Here is a 13,512-nt window from a genome sequence, read left to right as displayed (position 1 = left end):
TGGTGTGTCACGATGTTTATGGAATATCACCAGGACTGCAGATGTGGTTACAGAGAGGAAAAGTGTGAGAGAAACTAGAGTGTATCCCAATATATCTTGATAGGCAAGGAAGTGGATCTTCTTCTCAATGCAGTGGTCCTTGTCTATATTTGGATGTTTGTCTTCTGGACAATCGTCACAGTGGTCTGCATCTGAAACCAAGAATCAAGCAGTTCAGGACAATCTAACATGATCATTATTCAGGAGAGAGAAGATTGTCCCCTTTCTACTGTGGCCAACCACAAACGTAGTGATGGAACAACTCGCTGTACTGTTTATGGTTCATCGAAAAGGGATAATCATTGCTCATTCAGGAGAACCGTGGTGTTCCATGAGGCAGAACCAAGAATCAGTTCAGCCCCAACTGACCTAGTCATTTTTCCATGCAGAAAGGTCTCTCCAGTCATTGACCACTTTGACTACTGTGGCATTTTCTGTGAGATGTATTGTGCACTGTATCTTTCTCAATTTATATCTGAATCCCCCCAACCAAATTGCTCCTTCAATTGGGAACCTTACCGTTTTATTTTCATATTCATTATTTATGTGCCCTGTGGTGCGGTGGTTAGAGCTCAGTACTGCAGGATATTTCTGCTGCCTCCTGCCTGCCTGAAATAGGGCAGTTGAAAGCTCACCAGGCAGAAGGTTGATTTAGCCTTCCATCTTTCCAAGGTGGGTAAAATGAGGACTAGATTGTTGGGGTCAATACGGTATGCATAAACTGCTTAGAGAGGGCTGTCAAGCACTGTGATGTGGTACGTAAGTCTAAGTGGTATTGCTATATGTGTTAACAACAACTTTGTCTCAAAGGTGCTTTCTTCAAAATGCGACCAGATTGATTTTCCTTGAGGAGGAAAAAGAAAATGTTTTGCTTCTCATCCAGGAAGCTTCATCAGTTCTGATTGCAGGGAGAATTGGAAGGATAGATACTGACAATTGAGTGGGGGGTGGTTGGGTGGGGATGGTGGGGGTGGAAGGATTGCATTTCCCTGCAGTTATCGCTTTATTAGCAGTTTCCTTGAATACTCTTGAAGCCAGTTAGGAGTTTGCAGCTGGTTTTGGAATCTTCTTTGAACTTCTGAAAGGGCTGTGTTGTAAACTGCTGAGAGGTAGCATCACATTCCTCCCCTTCTGTTGAGGGAGGGGAGTTCAATTCTAAGTTATATGTATTATTTTACACCTATTTCAAACCAATAAACACTCAACATTTGCTTTTTAATTCAAATCATTTTGATTCCTTCCTTCCTTCCTTCCTTCCTTCCTTCCTTCCTTCCTTCCTTCCTTCCTGTTCTGTTTGGGCCTGGTTGGATTGGAAGAAAGGAGCATTTATTTGTACAAAACAAGGTCAGGCATTTAGTCCATGCTGGCAGCGTTCCCGGTCAAGTTGTCTAATAGATAAGGATCCAATTAAGGAATTCCTAAGTGTTCTCATGTCCTTTAAACACACATTCATGAATCTTCATGTTTTCCTCAGACAGCTGCATCCCTGCACGATGGGCTTAAAGGGATAACAGCAGTTTTCCAGCAAAGCATTTCTGGAACCCCAGATCTAGGACCTCCACCATTACAAACACCTATTCTCCATGTCCCTTTCCCCATAAATCCTCACTGATATACTCTCTGGGTGTGGCCAACTGATTCTAGACATATTCAATGGCTAGACCTTCTTCCATAGAGATTCACCTTCCTTAGAGACCACTCACAACACTTCCTTCCTTCCTTCCTTCCTCCCTCCCTCCCTCCCTCCCTCCCTCCCTCCTTCCCCCTTCCTTCCTTTAAGAAAGAATTAGCAAGGTCTCCTCCTTCTGCAAAAGGCCTATCAATGATTGATAGTGCTGAAATTACAAGCACACCCAAAATAAAAAGAAATTAAAGCTTGGACCACCTACCCCACTCCTTCAGGAAAAAAAATGGTGGTTGAATTTCTCAGTGGGATGTGAGAGTAGGAGTGGAAAGTCTAGTACAGAGCCTGTCAATTGTAGTCTGAAAGTATCCTGCATTGAATAGCCTAGAAGCAGGAAAATTGGTCCATGGGGGGGCTGAACAGTTTATGTCCATGAATTAAAGACCTACATTGAAAGTTTGCTCTACCTGTCTGATTAGAAATGGTCCCTTCTGGACAAGGGTCACATTGATAGCAGCAAACCTGTTCTCCCTCTGGAACTCTTCTCCTCTCTCCTGCCTGGCACCTCTTCAGGCCACACCTAGCAAAGGGCACCTTCTAGAAGAGGAAAGAGAAATACTGTAGAAGGACCAAGCAATGAACTTGCTTCCTTATTCCAGGGCTGTCAAACTCGCTTCCCTCCCTTGCTGAACTGGGGGTGGGCATGGCCAGCACATCCAGCCTGGGAGCCTCGAGTTTGATATTTCTTTCCACACTCTTCTCCCCCACTTTCCGAATGTGTTTAAGAATGGTTCAACATGGTCTGCCAACAATTTTGCTTACCAAAGCTAGAAGAAATGATCCTGGAGAGATTAGCAAAGTGCCTCTCCCCGCTTTCCATGGTAGCAATCAGCAGGCTAGCTGACATTAGGCAAGAAAATGTTAAGGTAACATGTAGCCAGTCTAGATAAGTTTAAATCACTAGGACCAGATGGATTACACCACCAAATCCAAATTTTGGTGCCTCCAATATGGAAGTGTTAGTACTCCCTTTGTGAATAACAGTCGTGAGTTTGAATAGAAACAAAAAATAAATAAAAAAAAGATTCTGGACCAGATATTTGATAGATTTGCTTGGAATGGGATAGGGAGCAAAACTTGGACTGGAAGACCTCCAAGATCCCTTCCAACTCTTTTATTCATTCATCCCCAAGAGAAAATAAATCTTTTCCTCAATTTACAACATTTCCTTCCAGCTCACCATTGGGGCCCAGGTGATTGCCTTGGAGTTAAGGGTGAAGTCCTTCCCTGGGGCAGCCCTTGCATCTACTTGGCCAATTTTCATGGGGACAAAAGATCGATTAGGGAGAAGAATCCAATTGAAGAGATCGTAACCACCAGACTTAAGTTCGTTTTCTGAGAAGGAGACTTCCTCACCAACACTGTTGTTGAACTGGATGTTCCTCAAATGGGGAAGAATCTGAAAGAAAAGAGAACTTCAGAAATTGGAGTTCTTGGCTGAAGCTTCAAATGAGACATCATGGAGTCAATCGTAATGTAACAGGTATCATCTTGGGAGACGGGTGCATGTCTGAAAAAGATAGAGGAGTTTTTTTGATGCTGTTCTAAGCAATTGGTCGGGCGCTTCCCAAGCACCTAGGACTGTGTGATGTAGCGAATTATGTTTGCCGATCCCAGTAAAGCGGCCTTTTGCAATTGACAGATGGAGATTTTGTCAATTCTGATGGTTTTCAAATGTCCGCTGAGATCCTTTGGTACTGCGCCTAGCATGCCAAGGACCACTGGGACCACTTTCATGGGCTTACGCCAGAGTCGTTGCAGCTCAATTTCTAGATCTTTGTATTTCACTAATTTCTCTAGCTGCTTCTCCTCAACTCTGCTGTCTCCTGGGATTGTGATGTCGATGATCCATGCTTTCTTTTTCTCCACGATCACAGTCTGGTGTGTTATGCTTCAGAATTCAGTCAGTCTGAAGTCGGAAGTCATTTTTGATCACTTTTTCGGGCTTATGATCCCACCAGTTCTTTGCCACTGGTAAATGGTATTATTATTATTATTATTATTATTATTATTATTATTATTATTATTAATTAGATTTGTATGATTATTCTAACTGCCAATAAGTTTTTCCTTAGTTCTAAGTTGCTTGTCTCCTTGATTAATTTCCATGCCCTTAGGAGCTTTGACTCTTACTTCTTTGTGACAGCCCCTGAGATATTGGAACACTGCTACTCAATTCATACTCAATTCATATAAATTTTAATAGCCTTATTATGTTCTGAAATGCTTTGATATGATAGAATGCAACTCAGTAATTCAAGAAATACGAATTGGAAACTTCCTCTCTAAAGATCAGTGGACAGGAGAAAAAGGGAGAGATTACCTGCCATGACTGGACATTTGAGATCTTCTTTCCAAGCCTCGTCACAGCTGGTCTCACTCTGGATATATACAATGCATGTAAAGCATGTGTCACAGAATAAACGGCATTGTAGATATTGTAACTTTTCCCCGTCATGGGTATTTCAAAAAGGTAAGATGGCAGATTCTTTAAATTCTCCCTTCCTGTACATCGTCTTTTCCTCTTTGGATGGAATTTGCCTTCTTTGAAGATCTGGCAGTTAAAGACCTGTTCCCACCACATTGGAAGAAAGACATCCCCTTGTCGGTTCCGAGGGGTTAAAGACAGCAAGAAACTGGTGAATTTTGTGATGTCCGCAGTATGTTCCCTAAAATGCAGAGCCCCATGGAACTGTTTTATAGTTTTCAGTAGGTCTACAGATTCCATTACATTAAGATTCCAATGAGAAGTTAAGATCCAAACTATGCAAGATGAGATCTTTCTCATGTCTTCATAATAATACATAGCCCCCAGTAGAGTAATCATTCTGTGGGTGTCTCCAGACAGAACAATCACTTCAGCTTTAAGCCAAATTTCAAAATTACGAAAAAATTTCAAGAGTGCAGCATCGGTTTCATCGAGTGAAAATGTTGCAGTAAAGACCAGGCAGATCTCCTTCTCCTTCAGCATTGGCACCAGAGATGAGACGAAATGTTCTCCCCTGTCATCTTCAGGGGCCAGAAGACCAACCCAGTTCCACTGGAAATGCAGGAGCAACTGGACTAAACCCTCATTCTCAGCAGATTCCCTGGGATTAATCTGGAAGAAGGAAGGGTGGATTCTTCTGTCTTTCTGAGAGACCTCAAAACCAACACCTAGCTGGAGAAAGTGAGATTCTTCTTTAAAATATGAAAGTAAAGATTGGTGGTGAATTTAAAGGGCACGATTGTGAGGTTATTGCCTCACCATTCAGGCTGACTCAGATTAAGTCTTGTATAGAGCCACCAGTTACATCTTTTACCTGGCCAGGACATGACAGCACACAAGAAAGGAATCATCAACCTGATAACAAGGAATAAACTGTGAAGAAACTTTTATGACCAAAAAATTAACCCGAGTTTGCTTTTGGCAAATCCAGCCTTTCTGCATTCTCTCATTCTCTTTGGGTTAAATAAAAACATGAAATAGTGCATGGATTATCTGAGTCTCATACTCTTGTTCTCCATGTCAAAATACCTTTGGATGATTTTGGGTTTCTGTATGTGCTTCTGTTGTTGGTCTCCAGCTAGAGCCCCTTTCCCTTTACCTGTGGAACCTTGAAGAGGCTGAAGAGGGAGGCCATCTGCCTTGAGGTTTTGGGGTTGAGTCCTCCAATGACACAGAGAAGAGGGTCCTGACCTTCACAGTCATAACCTGGAAGTAATTTGCGTCTTGCCGAGAGCATGGAAAGGCTGTAGGTGGAAATAAATCTTTCCACCTGGTAATTGTCATAGATGTGGAAGCCAAGGGTGATGTTGGGGAGGAGATGCAGGTTTTTGTTGACCTCTCTGACTGCAAAGGCCAAGGCCAGGATCTGCTGGTAGTTCTTGGGCAGGAATCTATAATGAGGAAAGTATTGTTGTGAGCCATCCCGTGTCTGGGGAGAGGGGTGGCATACAAATCTAAATAATAAATAAATAAATAAATAAATAAATATTGCAGGAGAGTTTCTGAGTGCTGGTAAATGTCGCCTTGTCTTTTTCGGGAGGAGCTTAAATTTTGAGCACTCACATAAACAACAATTTCTGTCAAGCTCCCTCAACTGTCCACTGGGATGATTGTTTGCAATATTCAGCACGTTGTCGCTGAAAAAACTCAAGTGGCCGATCAGCGTGATTGGGGTGTAATGTGTTTAAATGATGCCTTAATTTATTTGGTTCCTGCTGCCAACATTTTTAGACACAGAAAACATGCTGGTCTTTCCTTGTCTCTCACTGTAGTCACAGTGAAGCCAAGCACTACATACGCTTCATCATATTTATCTATCTATCTATCTATCTATCTATCTATCTATCTATCTATCTATCTATCTATCTATCTATCTATCTACTTATTTACTTATTTACTTATTCCCTTATTCCCTTATTCACTTATTTATTCATTCTATTTTATTTATTTGTTTATTTGTTTATTTGTTTATTTATTTGTTTACTTACTTACTTACTTACTTACTTACTTACTTATTTATTTATTGGATTTGTATGCCGCCCCTCTCCACAGACTCCTCACCTTAGCTTTTGGGAGACTTACGTTTGTCTCATTATCTCCGTCTCTCTCCTCCTTTCTTTTCATCCCTATTAAATATATTTTCCATGGTGTCTCTTAAGGATTTCTTACATGCACTTCATATCTTCTACTCTGTACTGTGTGCTATTGTTTGATGCAAAAAAAACCTACTCCCCGCAGCAAAGAAAGCATGTTCCACAGGGTCACGCGGCCCCCTGGCATCGCTCCATGCTCCCCCCAGGGGAACCCACCCCTCTGTTTGAGAAACACTTTTTAAATTAAAGATCGTTCCTTCATTGAATTTGGATGGCTGTAAGAAAGATAATAAAGTCCCTTTGCCTCCTTTGCCTCATATAACCCCTCTTCCTGGTAAAAGGGTAAAGGGACGAAGATGATATGCCCATGTTACAGCAACACTCCACAGTCTGCATTGGTTGCCAATGAGTTTCCGGTCACAATTCAAAGTGTTGGTTATGACCTATAAAGCCCTTCATGGCAACGGACCAGAATATCTCAGGGACCGCCTTCTGCTGCACGAATCCCAGCGACCAGTTAGGTCCCACAGAGTGGGTCTTCTCCGGGTCCCGTCAACCAAACAATGCTGCTTGGTGGGACCCAGGGGAAGAGCCTTCTCTGTGGTGGCCCCGGCCCTCTGGAACCAACTCCCCCCAGAGATTAGAATTGCCCCCACCCTCCTTGCCTTTCGCAAGCTTCTTAAAATCCACCTCTGCCGCCAGGTATGGGGGAACTGAGATACTCTTCCCCCCTAGGCCTTTACAATTTTATGCATGGTATGTCTGTATGTATGTTTGGTTTTTATATTAATGGCTTTTTAATCATTTTTATTGTACGCTGTCTTATTATTGCTGTTAGCCGCCCCGAGTCTCCGGAGAGGGGCGGCATACAAATCCAATAAATAATTATATAATAAATATAGTGAAATGATTATTAAGAAATGTACTTTGGCATACCCACTTAAAAATCACCTTTAGAAAGTTTAATAAACAGGAGATGTGGACATATTAATAAACAAAATATGTTTACCCTAGGAGAGTATAGTAGATAAAGAGTGAGGGGAAGTCAGAAGATCAGTAAGACAGCAAGTTGACCCAATGAGATGTAAGTTTAAACAATAAGTGATTAATTCACATGGTTATCTGACGTTTATCCTAGGGGATAAAGCCCAAAAGATGTAAAAGTGTGTCAATATTCCTATAATGGCTTTATAAGAAAAGATTAAACCCAACCAATCGGTTTGGGAGGTATGATTGTTTTTATATTAATGGGTTTTAAACTGTTTTTAGTCATTAGATTTGTACTGCATTTTGTTGTTGTGAGCTGCTCCGAGTCTCCGGAGATGGGTGGCATACAAATCAAATAAGTAAGTAAGTAAGTAAGTAAGTAAGTAAGTAAGTAAGTAAGTAAGTAAGTAAGTAAGTAAGTAAAAAAAATCAGGGGCCCTTTAAATCCCCCTCTGTGGTCCCTCTCCATTCTTTACTCTGCTCTAATGGCTGGAATCCTCCTCAATTGCTTCCTTTCCACCCTAATCAATTTGGGTTTCCCTTGGAGAAGCTTTTCAGCCCTGATAGCTATTCAGGTCTTTGTTGACCTCTCCAACTGCAAAGGCCAAGGCCACGATCTACTGATAGTTCTTGAGAAGGAATCTATAGTGAGGAAGATATTGGGAAACATTACGGGATGAGTGCTGGTAAATATTACTTCGCCTTGTATGGGTTTTTTTTGTAAATGTGAAGCTCATATGCACACAACTTTCATTGGGTTTGGTTTCATTAAAGCATTTCCTCGATTGAATTTGTACAGCTTTGTGAGAAAAGATTACTATACAAATGAAACACACACACTATGAAATGGTGTTTTTTTTTGCAAAGTCTGGGACGTTGAGAATCGAAGTGGGTGACAGGTGCAAATTTCCAGAAACTTTGCCAATCTTGCCAGTTGAAAATGCAATCTATAGAACATGTTATATAAGTTTTCTTTGTATGCCATAGACATTGTCTATGACATTGTCAAAAGACATTGTCTTTTGAATGCTCAAAAGCAACATGAGAAAATATTATTTTACTGAAAGAGTAATAGATTCTTGGAACAAACTTCCAGCAGACGTGGTAGATAAATCCACAGTAACTGAATTTAAACATGCCTGGGATAAACACAGATCCATCCTAAGATAAAATACAGAAAATAGTATAAGGGCAGATGGACCATGAGGTCTTTTTCTGCCGTCAGACTTCTATGTTTCTATTGTTAATTTACAATTCCTATCCCATAGTTCGAGATTTCCTGCTCATCTCAAATACACAAGAATTTAAAATAATTCATGGACAATGGTAGAGGGCTGAGCTTTTCGATGAGTTTTCCACTAGGTCTTTTTGCCAAACTGAATAATGCAAGTCAGCTTCTGTTCTAGGCAGAACAGATTTGAGTTTCTTCTCCCTCATGATTCGTTACGTGTTTTATCATCTTCCCAATGAAAAATTCTGGAAAAATAGAGAATTCTGGCCTTTTTTATGAGTTTGGCTCTGCATTAAGCAAAGCACAAAGATTTGAGCTACAGACAGTCTTCAGCCATTTAAAATGATGTTCAACATTGACAAGAGCAAAGTCCTTCACCTAGGCAGAAAAAACCCTGGACACACATACAACCTGGGAGAAACCCCTCTCAGCAGTAGCGACTGCGAAAGAGACCTCGGAGTCTTGGTGGACAATCAACTAAACATGAGCCAACAATGTGCAGCAGCAGCCAAAAAAGCCAATACAATCCTAAGCTGCATCAACAGGGGAATACACTCCAAGACCAGGGAAGTCTTAATACCACTCTACTATGCCCTGGTCCGACCACACCTTGAGTACTGTGTTCAGTTCTGGTCACCACACTTCAAAAGAGACATTGAAACTCTGGAGAAGGTGCAGAAAAGAGCAACCAAAATGATCAGGGGTCTAGAAACCAAGACTTACGAAGAGAGACTGCGGGAACTGGGCATGGATAGCCTAGAGAAAAGGAGGGCCAGAGTGGACATGATAGCAGTCTACAGTTATACAAGGGGTTGCCACAGAGAGGAGGGGATCACTTTATTCTCCAGGGCACCGGAGGGCAGGACAAGGAACAATGGCTGGAAGCTGACCAAGGAGAGATTCAACACGGAGATAAGGAAGAAATTCCTGACGGTTGGAACGATCAACCAGTGGAACAACCTACCAGCGGACGTTGTGAACTCCAATATTCTGGATATTTTTAAGAGGAAATTGGACTGCCATTTGGTTGGGATGCTATAGGGTTCCTGCTTGGGCAGGGGATTGGACTTGATGACCCGCATGGTCCCTTCCAACTCTAACAATAAATAAATAAATAAATAAATAAATAAATAAATAAATAAATAAATAAATAGATAGATAGATAGATAGATAGATAGATAGATAGATAGATAGATAATTCCAATGGCATTGAGAAAAGTGACTTACAACCATTTTTCACACAACCTTTGCAGCATCACATGATCAAAATTCAGCTGCTTGGCAACTGACTCATATTTATGACAATTGCAGTCTCCCCGGTGATGCCATCCGCTTAAAAACTGCAGGACTCACTTAACAATGGTGGCAAGATGAGCCAAACAATTATTTCACTGCACAACAGACATTTTGGACTCAATTGTAACCAGGATTTAAGGACTAGCAGTATTTGGGGAATACTGCAATATTGCAAAAATCACTGGAAGAAATATATAATAGCAAAGCAAATAATTAATTGCACCTTTAATTAATGAATTCGCACAAATGAAACATACAGAGTATGAAGACGAGACACTGATGGGGTTTTTGCAAAGTCTGGGACATTGGGGAATGAAGCAGCTATCAGATGCAAATTCCCAGCAATCATAAGATCCCCAGGCTTGTAATAGTAAAGGCGAGTTTTTATATGTCCTTTCAACCCACATCCAGTTTGCATCCTCTTAGCAATAGTTGGAAGCAGGAGGCACAAAATCAGGAGAGGAAGCCCAGCCATTCTCATCATCTTCACCCCTAGATGATGATGGTAGTGATGAAGAAGAAGAAGAAGAAGAAGAGAAGAAGAAGAAGAAGAAGAAAAGAAGAAGAAGAAGAAGAAGAAGAAGAAGAAGAAGAAGAAGAAGAAGAAGAAGAGTAGAGAATCTGAATTGCAGATAACCCTTGATTTCTCAGCACAGCTTCAGCATAACAGAGGAAGACTATGGGCTAATAGATGCCCATAGGACAAATATATATCAGCCATGCTTTCTCTTCTATGTATTTGGGATGTGACCAAACCAAGGCCATCTGAGTCTCCCCAAACCCATGAGTTGTCCTCTCTCCCGCCCCATAGGAGACCTCTGAGCATATATTTTTAAATCAGGTTTTATCTTGCAAGTTGTATGTGGGTGGAAATCCACAGAGGGTTAAATTGCTGTTCTTCTGATAATTGCAAACAGAGAAAATTGTTCTACCCACATAACAGTAGAGGTTGTTTGCACAGCAAATAGGGGAAAACATGCTCAGGTCTCTTGCAGAAGGACTTGGGAGTCAAAGTAGTTGTGTATTTGAGCTACACAAAATTGAGCACCTGCACACAACATGGAGTTTGGCCTGTGACACAATTTGTTCAGAAAGTCTAAGTACTAATGAGTAACGTCAGGTGGTATTTACAGTCAAGTGTTGAAGCTATCGTCCCAATACTTGGATTGAATAATTGGTTTATTTATGCCCCCATGGCAGGAGATAAATGAGAAAGTAACTTCTCCAGTAGACCTTAAAAATAGACAGGAATGTCTCTTAAGATGCTAGGATGCTTTCAACTCTAAAGGAGATTAGTCTAACAAATAGTTGGAGCCAGAAAGGTTTGTTTGCTATGATTGTGTTGTGAAGTACATCTTCACAATTGTCAGCTGCCATGGAAAGGTGGCCCAGAGCCACGATCCACATTTGGACCAGCTGGGCTCAATGTTCCCTCTAATTTTTTTCCGGTGTGGGCGGAAAAGTATAGTGTCTAAGCGGCAGTCCCTTTGGGACTGGGCGGCATAGAAGAATAAATAAATAAATAAATAAATAAACAAACAAACAAACAAACAAATAAACAAACAAATAAACAAACAAATAAATAAGAAAAAATCCCCTTCTTTTTTATTAAAAGAAATTAATAATAAAACAAAACCAAAATCTATTACTATTATTACTATCTTCTCCTCTTTTTCCATCCCTGTCTCCTCCCCCCTTGTGTGTGTGTGTGTATGTGAACTTTTGAACCATTTCTAATAACAGGTGAGGACTATTGGAAATGGTTCAAGAGTTCTCTCTCTCTCGCTCTCTCTCACACACACGAGGCTGGATTTTTCCCCCCTGTTATTATTTGGGTGCTTTTTACCATATGCTTTAAATCAAGTCATTTCTCTCTTTTTCTCTCCCCCTCTTGCTCTCTCTCTCTTTTTCCTCACTTTCTCTCTCCCTCTCTTCCTATCTTGCTCTGTCTGTTGCTCTCTCTCTCTCTTTCTTTCTTTCTCTCTCTCTCACTCACTCTTTCTATATCTCTTGCTTTCTTTCTCTCTCTTGTTCTCTCTCTTGCTATCTCTCTCTCCCCCTCTTTCTGTCTCTCTCTCTTTCTCACTTACTTTCTCTCTCCCTCTTTCCATCTTGCTCTGTCTATTGCTCTCTCTCTCTTCCTCTTCCTCTCTCTAACTCTTTCTCTCGTTTTCTTTCTCTCTCTCTATTGCTTTCTTTCTCTCTCACTCTTTCTCTCTCTCTTTCTTTCTCTCTCTTGTTCTCTCTCTTGCTATCTCTCTCCCCCCTCTCTTTTCACTTACTTTCTCTCTCCCTCTCTCTTTCCATCTTGCTCTGACTGTTGCTCTCTCTCTCTCAGCGAAGGGGCTGCGAGAGGGGCGGGGCAGGCATTCCCGAAGCGCGCAGAGAAAACCTTCTCGTAGCCCGCTGGCTGGGAGCGTGGATGAAAAGGAGGAGAAGACGCAGCCGCCACCGCCGCGGGAGATGTCATGCACCAAGGTGGAAGGCAGAGAAAGCTGGAGAGGGGGCAGATCGGGTGGGTGGGGGGCAGCGGCGAGAGGCCAGGGGCGCGAGGGGAGCGGAGGCACCGTGGGGAAGCAGGGGCAGCCACGGCTTCGCGGCTGGCAGGGGGATGGGGAGCGCGCACGGCGCCTCTGCACTTTCAGCGCTCCCCGCCCCCAACTCCAAGGCCCGACTCCTTGTGCACCCTTGGAAAAGGATGCACGTGGGGGGGGGGTGTATTTTGGGGCATGCATACCCGTGCACGCAGCTTACACGGAACAGTGGCTGGGCTAATAGGAAATGGTTTTGTGTGCTTCTCTCCTGTCTATGAATTTGGTTCCAAGTTTAACATTTTTACTGAGTTATAAAATAAAATAAGATGCAAATTGTGAAAGTAAATAGGAAAACAGTGGGGAGGAAGAGGGAGGATAGGGAAAAAAAGAAAAATAAACATTGACTTTTGACTTTCTCCATTGCAGTAGAATAAAACATTAATATCAAATCACAACTTTTGGGGATTTTTTCCCCATAATAACACGAATAAGCCATTTCTATAAAGAACCATCATTCCAATCGATAAAACCCAAAACCAAAGCTTCATTCTTTTCCACTTCAAGCACAAACTTCAGAAGCCATCTCCATGTCAGCAGAGCAGATTATTTACAGGATCAAACAGATTATTTACAGGATGGTCTCCTGCCATGTCCCTCCCAAAGACCAATTAGATACTCCAGAGTTGGCCTTCTCCGGGTCCTGTCAACTAAGCAATGTCAGTTGCTGGGCTCTTGGGGGAGGGCCTTTTCCGTGGCGGCCCAGCTCTTTGGAACCAACTACCCCCAATGTCCATACTGCCCCTACCCTATTGGCCTTCCGAAAAGCTATGAGGATTAACAGCTTACTTCTGGCTGATATATTTTTCTGATTGGTATGTGTGATAGTATGCTTTTTTTGTTTGGATTTAGGGATTTTATTAGGAATTATTTGGGGGGGGTGTGTGTGTTATAGTTAAAGGGGGTTATATTAACGAGTTTTTCATTGTTTTAATGTTGTATTTGATTTTTTTCATTGTATCGTTTTCATTGTTGTGAGCCGCCCTCAGTCCTGTAGGAGTGGGCTGCATATAAGTCAAATGAAATAAATAAAATAAAATAAAATAAAATAAAATAAATAAATAAAATAAAATAAAATAAATATAATAATGTAGCTTTGTTTT

This window comes from Erythrolamprus reginae, chromosome 1 (genome assembly GCF_031021105.1).
Source record: "Erythrolamprus reginae isolate rEryReg1 chromosome 1, rEryReg1.hap1, whole genome shotgun sequence".
In the NCBI taxonomy this organism is placed as follows: domain Eukaryota; kingdom Metazoa; phylum Chordata; class Lepidosauria; order Squamata; family Dipsadidae; genus Erythrolamprus; species Erythrolamprus reginae.
Note: the sequence above shows the minus strand (reverse complement) of the source record.